We start from the raw sequence: 14,831 nt of genomic DNA, 5'->3' as shown, positions 1-14,831 counted from the left end.
AACTGAGTGCAGGGCATTCTGACACAGAGCAGCAGCCAGCACCCCAGCCCTCACATCTCCCTCCCTTGTGCCATGACTCCTTAGCCTGCACTATGGCTACCATGGACTGGTAACTTCAGAAAACCACAGCTAAGGGTTGACTGCAGGCCAGGCCCATGTTAGAACACTGGCAATGCCAGGCTACAGGAAGTCCTCAGTGTATGGCCAAGCAGACAGGAAGCATTTTCCATCATCCTAAAACTGGTTCCTGGGACCCTTGAATCTATTCAGAGATGCTGTGCTACAGAAAGCATGTTGAAAAGGTCACTTGTCTCTGCGGCTGCCCTCAGCCACCTCTGACCCCTCTTCTCCAAACACTACCCTTCTGTGAGATCAAGGTGGCCAAATTAAAATATGCCACCTCTCTTTACCCTCAGAAGCTAGTAAAGGAAGTCTCCCAAGAATCCTGCAGCTAGGGGCACCGCCAAGAAGAGAAACTGGCACTAGGCTCCCTGGCTGGAGGCCAGGTAGGCTTGCAGAGCTGGTGACAACTGCAAACTGGGTGCCGTTGCCCTTGTGGGAGCCTAGGAAGTGTCCCTGCAGTTGGGTTGCTTCTCTGGGGACTCATGAGGAGATGCCCGATTCCCAGAGCACCAGGGGCCTTGCAGAGAGCTCTGATGGGGACATGTGGAGAGGACCCATTTCAGACCCGGTGGCACTGGGCAAAAGCTGTTTCCTACCTGGAAAGGGGCCGAGGGTGGGGTACTGATCAGATGACAGCTGATAGGGTCATGGCTGCCTCTTACCATCAAGGGGCACAGATGTGCCAAAGCTACAGAGACTACAGCAGACTTTGGGGAGTGTGCCACTCCTTCCACGGCACGAGGGGGGGGGGGAATGAACAATGCTTCCCTCCCCTTCCTAGGAAGAGATTTGAACAGACTCACAAGCTTCAAATTGGCTGATCAAAGGCACGAGTGAGCACGCCTGACCACACTGAGGAGCCTTGGTGAAAGCAGCCGGAATGGAGAACAGCTGATCTCCATTGGATAGAGAAGGCACAGGACTTGGGGTTTGAGCCCATGGGGCTAGATTCCCTGGCAAGCCGGTTCTACAGTAAATAAGATCCTTTCAGACAGTACAGACATCCTGACAAGATGGAGCAGAGACAGCTGCAAATGGGGGTAATGGGGCTGGGTTAGATGGGACCCTGAGAAGAAGGAATATTGGAACTGAGGCCTGTCTTCAGGTGGCCATCTTGGGGCACAGTCATGGGGAGCAAGGATGGAAGGTCCAAAGGCGAGCTTTCCACTGGGAAAGAACTCTTAAGCCAATAAAGGCTAGTCTAGGAGATGCTGAAGGAGGGGCCTGGGTGGGAGGAATGTGTGTGTGATAACAAAGTAACAGACGACAGGAAGAAACATTGTATCTCCTCCACCTTCGTCAGGCCACACACCACTGCAGGAGCCCGGCAAATGGTTTATTCCCTCTGAAGAGTTATTGCCTGTGAGCAGCCATTCACGGTGTAAAGGTGGGTGTAGGGTGGATGGTGGGGGCAGAGGTCAACATCAGGCCTCTTCCTCTGTCCTTTCCCACCTTCCTTTGAGATGGGGGCCTCTCATTGAACCCGGAGCTCTGAGATTAAGCCAGACTGCATGACCAGCAAGCTCTGGATAGCTGTCCCTCTGGCTTGTCTCTCCCTCCCTCCACTCAGCAGCGATGTGGTTACAGACGTGCCGGTCTGTGCCTGAACTTCACATGGGTTTGCGAATTTGAACTCAGGTCCTTATACAGTAAGCATTTTGCTGAGTAGTCTGTTTCCCCAGCCTCAAGTCTTGTGACCTGGATGTGTATGAACAACTACTGCATACCAACCCATTCCAGGGAGCAAGGTGTGAGCACCTACTGCATACCAACCCTTTCCAGGGAGCAAGTGTGTGAGCACCTACTGCATACCTACCCATTCCAGTGAGCGAGGCCTATGCTCAGAGCTTGTGTTCCAATGGGATGGGAGAGGGGTTGGATGATGGAGGTTGGGATGGGAGAGGACGGAGTTAATAGTGCCTGCTGTCAGGGACCAAGAGAGCAAGGGAGAACAGAGGCCATGCAGAGCCAATATGAGTGTTGTCATATGAACTGGGGAGGTCATAGAAGACTCCCCCCCCATGAAGATGCCATTGAAGTTGGGTTTGAAGGTGTACAGAGCCACTGCTATCCTTGAGACATAGCTCCCTTGCAGCCCTCAAAGATGGAGCCTTCCCTCCGCAGCAGCCAGGACAGAGATTCAGCCCCATGAGCAGGAGCTGTGCTCATACATGCAGCTTTTGCCCTACACTTGCCAACAGTCTGTAGAGAATAATGAGCCAACAGTGGGCTTCTAACCTCTGAGGGATACATGGAGTATCCAGCCAGAGTCTCTCAAGATGACCCCAGGAACACAGCAGCCCAGGGACTGGGGAGGGGGCTCTGACCACAGTCCTCCTCTGTGGCACATGGTCTGAGACTCTATGAAGCTGGCCAGCAAAAATGCCCTTGGCTACCCCTTTTGTTATTCTTAAGACAAGGTCTCATGTAGCCCAAGCTGGCCTCAAACTGGTTATGTAGCCAAGGATGACTCTTGAACGTCTGATCCCTCTGCTTCAACCTCCAGCGTGCTTGGATTGCCAGTGTGTGCTAACACGTCCAACTTTTTAGGTTCCAGGGATCAAGATTGCACGTTAGGAGAGCACTCAACCAACTGTGCTAAATCCCAAGCCTTTGGCTACTTCTTTTCCTCCCACAGAGACAGCTGGGGAGGCCACACAAGTGGGGTCATGTCTTGGATCCAGTGTTGGAAATAGAATAAAACTGTTTCCCTGTGTAAAAACCCATGATGCCCATCCCCCACTGTCCCACTCCGTAGCTCCACAGACTTGGGGGGTCTCAGTTTGACTCAGAGTTAGGGAGCAGCCTGGGGGCTTTGTGATGTGGGTGAGGTCCCTGTGTTACATGGCCTTCTACAAGGAGGTGAGCTCTTGCTGGCCCCACTGTGGATACCAACATAGGTTGAACTGTCCCTAGGAACGACAAGAGCCCAGAGTTCTTTTTAATCCAAAACAGAAAAGTTGGTCTGTTCCAGAGGGAAGGTCTGGACAGAAATGACTCACCTGAGCCAAGCAACCTGGGAGAACAGACAGAAGTGCTCAGAGGTGAGGTGGGAAGTATCAATACTCTCAGGCCTGGGAGGAGAGGACAGGTGGGGTTGGACAATGTTCAGTCCCTGCGTTATCAGGATGGAGGGGGTGCGGGTCAATCCAACATGGAGCTGCTCCCCCTGTCTGCATACATCCTTTTCTATGGAACACTGATGGATTTTTCTTTAAAGCGTGTTACCCTCTATTTACTTTAGAGACAGAGAAAACAGAGGAGAGTGACTTCTTCAGATTGTAAGTCGTTAGCGACGGAGGTGGGATTAAGCGCTCTGCCTTCTGCCCTCGGTGGATTTCATGATATTTATGTATGACGCCGCTCCTTCCCTCTGCCACCCTGCAGGTAAACAGAGCTGATAAATATGAGGGTGACTGTGGCAGAAGGCTTACTTCCATCCTGAAAGGCGACAGAGTGTGGACACTCATTAGGAGGAAATATTGAGCGGCAGTTTTCTCCTCTCGCCTGTGATTGGAGAGCAAGGCTGGTTCTCCACAAAGCCATTACTTAAGTGGCTGCGGGCGGGAGCTGGTGGGGGGCGGTGAGCTGAGCAGGAATGGGGGGGATTGGAGTGGAACTGAGGGCAGGAGATCAGGAGAGCTCTGGGCTGTGGAGGTCTGTCCTCCTTGTAAAAGTTGCTGGGGACTGGTTTCAAAACAGACAAACACACAAAAGCATTCCCTTTTCCTCCAGAGGGTAAGTTAGCATCCCGTGTCTGTTTAGACAAAGCACTTACCCTCTCTGATCCTTAGGTTCCCCATCTGTCAGGTGAGAGTGTCACCGTCTTTACCAGTGTTTTTGAGTGGATTCGGATATATAGCCTCCATCTAGAAGGTTCACTCTTATAGGAAATGCTCACCTTTTCAATGATAATTACTACTTGATTGTCAGTATGAATGTACATGTGCCTCCAGGAAAACAAAGAGGAAAACAAGCCAGGCTGGTGCTATACAAGTGTAATTCCAGCATTCAGGAGGCTGACACAGGAGGATTGCTGTAAGTCTGAAGCCAACATGAGCTACATAGTGAAGACTAGGCCTAGTGAGACCCTGTCAGAGATAAGCAGAGAGACAGAGCCAAGCTGAAGATGAGCAAATGGAAGGTATTTAGACCACTCAGGGACAGACACCCACACTGGCCAGGGGTGTGTGGCCTGAATCGTCACCCTTCTGTATGCAAAATATACACAGATTTCAAAACCCAATATTTGTGTCACTGCTGTGTGTGCTATTGGGAACTTGGCTCTTTTCATTTGCTTTCTTCTCTGTGTAGCCCAGGCTGGCCTTGAATTCAAGGTCCCCTTGCCTCATCCTTTCCAATGCCAGCGCTACAGGCCTGTGCCACCATAGCCATCCTATCTGTAGAGTATCTTGTAGACCTGATCTCAGATCAAAAATAGAGGCTGGAGAGATGGCTCCGTTAGCAGAGTGCTTGCAAACATAAGGACCTGATTCAAACCCCATGTAAAAAGCCAGGAGCGACTGTGCACCCAACACTGGGGCAGTATGGGTCCCTGAAGCCCATTGACCAACCTGGAATCACTGGTCAACCAATGAGCTAGGGACCCTGCCCCTAAATATAAGGTAGAGAACCTGCCACTGAAAAAGACACCTGAAATCAACCTCTGGCCTATACCACACACACACACACACACACACACACACACACACACACACACACACAGAGTGAGAGAGAGATAGAGACAGAGAGACAGAGGTAGACAGGCAGAGAGATTTTGTTTGCTTGCTTGTGTGATCGATTGATTGATTTTCTCCAATACAAAGGTTTGAATCCAGGGCCTGATACTTGCTAGAAGGCTCTCTACCCCTGAGATATATCCCTGCCCCTCATTCTTTTACAATCACAAAAAAATGTTTACATACACAGCCAGGAGACACAGAGTTCATGCATGCTCGGCTGAGCAGATGCCCCCAGTCCTCGCCCGCAGCTCTGGCCTACCCTGCTCCTCTTGGGTCGTTGTTCTAAGGCCTCAGTGGAACACCAGCCCTGACATCACACCATGGTCATTAGCATCACTAATGAGAGTATTTGTCCAAAGTCCGCATTCCCTGGGAGGCTCAAGGTTCCCTTCCGGTTCATTTGGCCCTTGACCTTTAACAGCAATCTTCCACTGATGTCACAAGACTGTGATGTCGGTAGATTTTTACAAATCACCCAAGCAATGTCCCTCTGCACATAGCAGACCCTTGTCCAGGGATGTCTGCAGGACAGATTCCTAGAAGGGAACTTTCCAGGTCAAAGCCTGTGTACTTTTTAAGCTTTAATAGCACGGGACAAGTTGTCCTCCAGGGGACCACACTGATTCACACTCCCAGCATCAGGGAGCGGCACCCTGGACAGCCCGCACTTGTTAATGACAAGAAATTAAGGAGAAGGAAGGAGCATGCGGGGAGAGGGAGAGAAGGAAGAGGGGTGTGGGCTGAATGGCGCAGGGGAGTCCCCAGATACAAGCCAGCTTGCCTAAGCAGCAGGGTGCAGGGAGAAACCCTGGGCACAGCCCACTGGCAACTATGGCAGAATAAACCCTAAAGCAGAGATTCAGTGGGGACTGAGAACAGAGCCTGAGTGGAGACTCTCAGTCCATCTACAGCTGCTTCTCCAGAGGAACTGAGAGCAGCCTGCCCCAGGTGCCATAGCAGAAGCCCCAACTGCCACAGCCTGGCACTGGTTGCTGCCCAGCTCCCTCGCAGTGCCCCACGGCCAAGAAGATGGACCTGACAGCTATAGGAGTAACCACAAATGGCCCCAAAGCCCAGGCCAGCTTACTCTGGTCTGAGACACAGCTAAGGGCAGGGGAAAGATGGGTACAAGGGATGTACCTGCCCTTCTCCATTCTCAGTGCCTCTCTGCCCACCTGCCTGCCTGCCTGCCTGCCATTGCTGCTAAGCCCTCCTCCCAGTCTTCCTCTTTTTCCTTCTTTCCCCTTTCCCCTTCCCTCTCCCCTCCCCCTTCCTCCTTTCTATAGCTTTCAAAATTAAACTCCGTTTCAAGTGTGAGGGAAGGTAAGTTTCAGGCCCCGCTCTGCCCTCAGAAAAATGGAGAGTTGGTCACTTCTGTTGCTGCAGACTGGGCTGGGCTGGCAGTCTTCTGTGGGAGAGAAGTATGTGCCAAGATACCCTGCTAGCCACGGTCACATCCTTCCAGCTGTGACTGTTGTTCTGTGTTGATTCTGAACACCCAGACAAAACCTGTGTAAGGTGAAAGCCAAGCACTGCTGCAGTGGACGGAGCCATGCCCACAGAGGCGTCCGCTGAGCACGTGGCATCAAGTTGAGAGTGCCTAGGGGTCATATCATTTATAAGGAAGTATTTAAGAGCAGGGGTGGGGCCTGGGGAGATGTCTTGGCTGGTGACGTGCTTGCCATGCAGTCATGAAGACCTGAGTTCAAGCTCCAGAATTGGGAACAGAAGAAAGAGAGAGGGGGAGGGGAGACAAGCATGGTGACACGCTCTTGTAATCCTAGCGCATAAGAGGCTGAGACAGGCAGATCCCTGGGTCTTCCTGAGCAGCCAGCCTAGCCAAGTCATCAAGCTCTGGATCAGGGGGAAGCTATCTCCATAAGACATCATCCTCAGGAAGCACAGCCGAGATCACCTCTAGCCTTTGTACAGCTGCACACAGGCACCACCGCTATCCACACACACTCAAAACGGCAGCAGATGGAGCCCTTTGGCTCGCACACACTCCATGAGGCAAGCGTTCTACACTTGAGCTGCACCCCTGATGCTGCAACACACACTCATAGGCTTGTGTGGAAGCCAGCAGAGCCCAGGACACAGGAGCTTCTTGCTGGTACCAAAGGAAGATTCTAAGCCTCGAGCGGTGTATCATGCCTATGATCCCAGCACATAGCAAGCTGACGATGGGTTCTAGGCCAGCTTGGGCTACATAGGGAGGCCCTGCTGTTTGACAAGGGGGGAGGGGTAACAGAGGCTAAGCTTCATGAACGAAGATCCAGTTATGCAAAGGTAGACTGGAAATTCACAGCCCAGGTCTCTGTTTTAAATAGCAACCTTTTGAAGTTAGAGAGAGGGGATCAGGGTGGAGACACACGACATGCCTGCCTGTCTCCTTGTATATGCCCCTTGCACTCAACTTCACAGAATCGAAACCCGGGCCTGGCAGGTAACAGGGCCTCCCCCTGGGTTTCCTCTGACTCAGACCCCTTGCCCTCAGACTTTTTCTGACAGCAACTCGAAAGACTGCTTGGCTCAGTAGATGAGGTGGGTGTGAGGGGGAAGTAGCCCAAAGGCACAGCCTTCTCTTCCCAGCCTTCTCTGAATGTGTATCATTAAAACTACACCCTGCCCCTCCAGGAGGCTAAGAGGACTCTCCCAGTTAGAACTGAGGCCCACAGAACTGCTGGGTACCTCTAACTTTCAGAGAACCCTCCACCCCCAGAAGAGGTTGGGTCCTTCCTGATGTTCATGACCATGTTCCTGCTCCAAAGGTATACGGAGTCCTGGCCCACATTCAGATTCTGCTGTCTACCCCTGTCTGCTAGTGGCCTCTGCTCAGCCACTTCACCAAAGGGGCCTGGTGTTACTTCCTACCCCGGAGAGCCCAAGGCCACCTGCCTCACCATACAGAGGTCCCTACAGAATGTCAGCTCTGGTGGCCCAGCCAGCAATTCGGGTGGTGCTCTTAGTCTCTTCCTAGATAACACAAAGGGCTAGCTCTGAGCCCTCACCCTTTACTCAGAGCAAGGAGCCCCAGGAGCCTGCAAATGATCTAAGGGGAAGGGCACCCCCCACAGTTCCAGAAGACAAGAGAGCGACCAGGCTGGGGCTTGGAGTCTTGCATTCAGCCAGCCCCTGCCAGTATTGACAAAGTTGGCCAAACTTCCTCTGAGTATGTAGAATTCAAAGGCCTTTGATTCTTCATGCACATAGGCAGGCTAGCAGAGTTAGATAAACAGCTTATGAAGGGCCCAGCACTGGGGTCTGCCTAAATAGGCTTCCAGGGACACAAGACAAACATGGCCCCTAGTCCTACTCTGTGGCACATAGATTCTAGTGTTACAGAGAGACAATAAGCATTGCATGAATATATAAAACCACTTGGTTTTATATATTCCTAGAAAGAAAGTGATAGATCTTTAGGAGACCCCAGATCTCGTCTGGGCTCCTTTGAGGCATGCCCATTGCGGAAGAAGCAGCTAGCTAGGGTCTTTCCATGGAAAGGTGTAGAAGGTTTTGTGGGGTTCAGACAGGGAATAATGCATTCAAAGGTCCTGAGGTAGAGAAGAATCTCGGTCTCAGGAACAGCCAGCGTCTCTGCTGAGGAGGGAAATGGAAGAGGCTGGAGAGGCCTCTTTCCAGTGCGGGGCTTTTGTAGACGTTCAGTGGGAGCCACTGAGGAGTTAGGGTCGGAGTAGAGTGGAGTTCTCTAGCTGCAACTGAGGGGTGTGCCCCGTAGCCCCGCCCACATCTTGCAGCAAATACCTCCATTTTCCTGTGGCTTCCACCCAGACATCCAGTGGGACTCTTGCCTTTAAGATCAGCAGTCATGGGGGCTGGAGAGATGGCTCAGTGATTAAGAGCACTGACTGCTTTTCCAAAGGTCCTGAGTTCAAATCCCAGTAACCACATGGTGGCTCACAACCATCTGTAATGAGATCTGATGCCCTCTTCTGGTGTGTCTGAAGACAGCAAATATATATATATATATGTGTGTGTGTGTGTGTGTGTGTGTGTGTGTGTGTGTGTATAAATATACACACATATGTGTGTGTGTGTATATATATACATATATATATATATATATATATATATATAATCTTTTTAAAAAAAGATCAGCAGTCACTTCAGAGTGGCCAACCACTTGACCATCCTCCTGACCTGGAGTCTGCTCCTTCTGTGCAGAGCTCCAGAATTGGTATCCCTGACACTGGCCTCCGGGGCTGGGCCACACCACGCTGGCCAGGCCTTACAGTCTAGCCGGTTGAATTCATCCAGGACAGCAGGCAAGGGCAGTGGAGCCCAGTTGGAGACAGAGGAGGAGAAAGTGGAGTCAGCAGACCCTCCTGACCCCATTCACTTGCAAGACCATCTTCTCAGGTGGTGTGGGCTGCACAGGGCACTGGGGCAGAAACAGCAGCACCCGGCCAGCCACATGCTGCCTCTAGGGACTGCGTGGCAGTCCGAGGCCCAGATGACTACCCACTGCTGCTGACCCTGGCCAGGACACAGGCCTGCCAGCTTCTGACACAGACCCTCCCCAACAGAGACGGCTAGGCTGGGGGAGAGGGAGGGAGGCCTTAGTGGGAACAGGGTGTGAAGTGGATGTTAAGAGGATCAGGTGTGTGTCCTCCTTAGAGGGGAAGTCTCTGGGGGTGGGGCAGTGCAGAGAACCTTGAATTAAGTGGCCCCTGCCTTGAGGTCCCCTTAAATGACTAACAAAGGCTTCTTAACTGGCCATAGTGACCCTGTCCCTACAATTCAGATGACAACTGATCCACTTGAAGCCTTTCAAAGTCTCAGGTACCCTGTCTTGGTAGCCCAGGCTCCAACCCTGACCTTATTCTCGCTTATCTATGCGCTCTCACGCACGCACGCACGAACTGTTTTAGTTTCAAAGACTATTTGTTGTCATTTTCTTCAATATCTTGTGTTAATTTCTTCATGTCTCAGTTTCCCTGCCTAGTTAATATAAACACAACAGTGTCTCAATTTGGATTCTTCTAGAAACATCCCCCCAAATGGATGGTCAGGGGCAGAATTTGTTCTGGGAGGTGATCTCAGCAGCAGTGTAGAGGTACAAAATGAGGAAGAGGGGAACCAGTAAGTGCAAGCCTCCACTGCAGGCAACAGGGCCGTTCATCAGTAGGACAACCAGAATGCGTTGCTAAGGGGCAAGGGATATGTATACTTTGTAACCCAGCTCTGACCATGTGTGGTAAGAGGCCTGAGGAAGCATGAACCCTCCACCCAGATCCCCCCTAGCACTCCAGCCTGCACCTTGCAGTTGGGTGGAATGGAACCCTTGCACAGAGCAGAGAGAAACTATCTTGGAAAGGGTGTAGAGAGACACTAGGCTGTGCATTAGGCTTATCTACCCCTTCATCCACCAGAGAAAGACTACATTTCCCAACATTCTTGCAGTTTGCTAGTGTCCCATGATCAGCTACAGCCAGTGGGCTATGAGAGAAAGTGAGGAACTGCACATCCTGTCCAGCCCATATGCCCCTCCCCCAAGCCTTCCACACTTTCTTTTCCCTGACCATGGAAGCAAAGGTCAACGAATGTTTTCTTTAAGCTTTCTGAGGCATCCAGGCTCTGTCACAGCCAATTGTCAATTTGGCTGTGCTGTGCTAAAGCAGTCTTTGACAAAATGTTACTGAACAGCACGACTGTGTCTCCATAAAACTTTATTTACAAAAGAAGCCCATCACAGGTTGCAAGCCTTCCTCCTAGAGACTGGCAGATCCTTGGGTGGGAGGAACTTGAGGACCACAGAGCTTCTTTGGGTGACACCAGCCTCACAGTAGCCAGCTTCCCCTCCGTTGTGCTCAGAGTGAGAAAATCCTATGCTCAGACCCTCCCAAATAGGGGTTGTAACTGATACAGAAGGCTTCACAGTGAAGGTGGCATTCATGTTGAACCGCAACAAAAGCATCACTGTGTTGGTGATCAAGATGGGGAAGGCATTCTGAGGGAAGATAGAATTGTGTGCTCCAGCTGGCAGGAAAGTAGAGGGTCATGTTTACATTGCATAGGTCACCAGGAAATGGAAGATAGGACCTAAACGTTGAGTAATAGAACCAGGCGGAAGGAAGGGTGGGAACAGATCGTCGGCTAATGCTCTCCCCTCCGTTTCTGAGCCTCTGGCCAGGGTCAATCCCATGCCTGGCATGCTCCTCACGGTTTCTCCTGCTTAAACCCCATCCTTCTCGCGGTACTGAACAAAACTCCTACTTGCTCCACAATGCTGGGTCAACAGGGTCTCAGCCAGAGCACAAGCTTTGAGGTAGTGGTCCTGAGTTCAAATTCTGCCTCTGTCAGTAAAAGAAGCCAATGAATAAAGAGTGACTATAAATAGATCAAATGAGTTGGGTTCGGATGTTTCCCACTCCCAGACTCCACTTGACGACAGTTCTCAAACTGTACAGCTCAAAGCTAGGATCGCCACCAGGAGGATGATTTACCCAAGGGTGTGACAGTGAAGCCTTTTGGTAAGATCCCATCAAGACTCACGGCTGTGCCTTCTAGACCCTTCCAGACAGACAGAGGCCATCTAAGCACATATTGGAGCCCCTTTTCTGTTACACAATAGGGCTTGTCTTGTCTACTTGGGAACTCCCCCGAAGTGGTGCGACTACGCCTGCACCTGACTTAGATGACAAGGTAAAGACAGGCCTGGGGGAACGCTGAGCACATTTCACACAAGGGACTGCTGGTGGTGTGTGAGGGTGGCCATGAGACACTCCCCAACCTGGAGGCTTCAGAAAAGAAGTTCCTTCCCTTGCTGTCCTGAGGTTCCAAAGTCAGGTAAACGTGATACCAGGGCCATGGCATACTCTTCCATCCTTACGTGACCTCCCTCCTAATTTTTGTGTTTGTGTGTGTGCACACATGCAGAAGCTCACACGTGAAGGTCAGAGGACAGCCTCAAGTGTCAGAGCTTGGCTTCCGCTTGATTTGAGAGCCATGTTAAAGACAGGCCTCAACTTTCTGTTCTAACAGCCATACTGCCCACCCCCCAAACTCTTCTCCAGGACCCTCTCCCCTTCGCCCAAAACCCCTAATCATATTAGCTGTGGATCCCTCCATCCGCTCTCATGGGCTGTGTCCTCTGATGTCACGGTCTGTCTCTTCGTGGGCTCTCTGTGTCCTCTGATGTCACTGTCCCCATTTCCAACATGTTCTTCCCAAGACTTTTCTTTCTCCATTCTCCACGAGGCTACAACTCTTCTTTCTAGCACTTTCTTTCACTCCCTGGTGTGACCTGCCCCCTGGGAGCCTTTATTAATTTCTCTCCTCCCTCTGTTGTCCTTTCCCCGTCCCTTAGCTTGTCACATCCATTAGCTCCCTGCACCTGTTTTAGCTGCTGCCTCCTTCTTGTCCCCTCCCAGGAGGATGGCAGCCCTTCCTCAAACTGGGCTGTGAGCTGCTCCCTTGCCTCGTGGCAGGGGCACAGGAGGGCGGAGGCACCCAGAGGGCCGGGTTTAGATCATTTTATTTTTATAATGTCCTTGGGCTGATCAACGTGTTTTCGAGCTTGTGCAGGGCGGGGTTGTGAGCTGGGTGGGAAGGGACCAAGAGTGCAAATAGCGCTTGAAATTAATATAGGTCAGTTTCTGTGTGGTGTCCCCCAAGGGTCCTGGTGTGGGAAAGTCTGTCGTCTGGGGCCCAGCTCTGTGGAGGTGGCTGCTGTTACCCTTGGGGAGGGTGCTTACTGAAGACAAGGAGGAGACATGGGCACGAGAAATGGGCCAGCTGCTCTTGGTGTCAGGGGTGGGGGCTCTCTTCTCCTCCCCTAGGTCTAAGGACCCTGATGCTCTACCATATCTGGTGGGTGGGAACAGCAGTCTTTTTCTTTTTAAAATGCAAGTATCTTATCTTGCACCCAGATCTGCTCTGTGTTCTCAGATAAAGTGCTTGACTTTTCTGGTCCTCAGCGGTCCTTGTTTGACAAATGGGAGACCTTTTGCCCAGGCATTTGTAAGAAAGAAGGAATGGCCACACATATCTCTTCCAACTTCCCAGTCCTAGGAATTCTCATCTCATGATGAAAGAAATGGAGACCTGAATACCTCAGGGGTTCAGTGAACCCAGGGGTGTGAGCAGAGCCTACAGCTCCAGCCTAGCACTGAGTCTGAGAGAGAGGGACAGTCCAGATGCCTCTCTAGCTCAGAACAGGAGCTACACACAACACCTGGCAAAGGGCTGCAGACACCATGCTCGTCCAACCGGAAGTGCTGAGAACAGCCATCGTGCCAGGCTCAGAGCCGGAAAGGGCAGGAAAAAACCAGCAGACATGGTGCCTGTAACTGCAGAACATGGGGTCCGGTAAAACAAACCAGAGAAAAGGCAATGACAAACTGAACAGAATAAAGGAAACAGCTCTGCTGCGGAGAATAAAACCAGGGAACTCAGTTAAATCTAGGAGGTCTGGGCAGCAGGAAGATGCATTTCTGAAAGGATAACATTTCTGTGACATTTATGGAGGAAGAAGTAGATGATACCCAGAAATGGCACAGAAAGGGTGTGTTTTTACTTCATGTAGAAGACAGAGCTCATGCAAAGGCCCTGGGGCAGGAAAACACATGGGGCTAGATTCAGAGGGCTGGCAGTGTGTGTGTGTGTGTGTGTGTGTGTGTGTATGTGTGTGTGTGTGTATGTGTGTGTGTGTGTGTATGTGTGTGTGTGTGTGTGTGTGTGTGTGTGTGTGTGTGTGTGTTACAGGCCAGGAGCTAGAGATGGCCCAATGTAGGTCACCCAGGGTACCAAGCATGTGAACCATAAAGGATTTTAAGAAAGTGGTGTGATGTGATCTGTGCTTCACCACAGCCCGTAGCTGCTGTCAAGAGGCAGAGGAGCAGCTGTGAACAGGAGGCAACCTCAGGGACAGGAGTGTCTCAGACAGGGATGACAGCAACCAAAAGAGTGACAACGCAGGCCTGTTTGCACAGCCCTTTAAACTGCCCAGTCCTGAGAGACCTCACCCATTTGACTGGAGCAACGATGTCTTCTGGAGAGAGAAAGGCATTGTGTAAGACTCAAGCAGTGAGGGAGGCTCTGTTTGAAGTCCCTGCCTCACTTATGCCAATCAGTGCCCCCTCAGGAGAGGTAAGGGTGTGGGTCAAGTGGTTGCTCAGACACAAGCCACGGGACTGCAGGAGGCAGCTGTCTTTGGAGTTTTCTTCTTGTGCTTTTAAGGGGTTTTTCAACTCTCAAAGTTTCCTGGACCCTGGGTTGGTTTCTTGTTTTTTGTTTTTTGTTTGTTTGTTTGTTTTAAATGATATGGAGTCTCGTGTAGCCTAGCGTTACCTTGACCCCACTATGTAGCTAAGGATGACCTTAAACTTCTGATCTCTCTGCTCCCATCTCCCAAGTGCTAAGGTTACAGGCACAAGCTGCCACGTCATGGCTATTGAATGTGGGTTTCCTTCACTATTACGTGTGTGTGTGTGTGTGTGTGTGTGTGTGTGTGTGTGTACATGTGCATATGGAAGCTGGACAACCTCCAGTGTCCTTCCTTGGAAGCCATGCCCCTCTTTGCCCCTGAGACAGTCAGTTATTGGTTCCTGGATATCACTAATTAGTCTAGGTTAGCTGTGCAAAGAGCCTGTCTCCTGCTCCCACCTCCCGAGCATTGGAATTACAAGCACACGCACTTTGCCTGGCATTGTGTTCATAGACGCATGTATGTGTGTAGAAGTCATGGACCAACTCAAGGTGTCCTCCTCAATCTCTCCACCTTATCTTTCGAGACAAGATCTCTCAGTGAACCTGGAGCTGACTGATTTGGTGGACAGACTGACCAGTGAACGCTGGAGACCCACCTGTCTCCATCTGCCGAGTGCCGGGGTGACAGGCACTTGCTGCCATATTTAGCTTTTTGCATGGGTGCTGGAGACCTAAACTCCCATTTTCATGCATGGCAAGTCCTTTCCAGACAGAACCATCCCCGGCACTCCTCGT

Source organism: Rattus norvegicus, chromosome 7 (genome assembly GCF_036323735.1).
Source record: "Rattus norvegicus strain BN/NHsdMcwi chromosome 7, GRCr8, whole genome shotgun sequence".
NCBI classification, from domain to species: domain Eukaryota; kingdom Metazoa; phylum Chordata; class Mammalia; order Rodentia; family Muridae; genus Rattus; species Rattus norvegicus.
Note: the sequence above shows the minus strand (reverse complement) of the source record.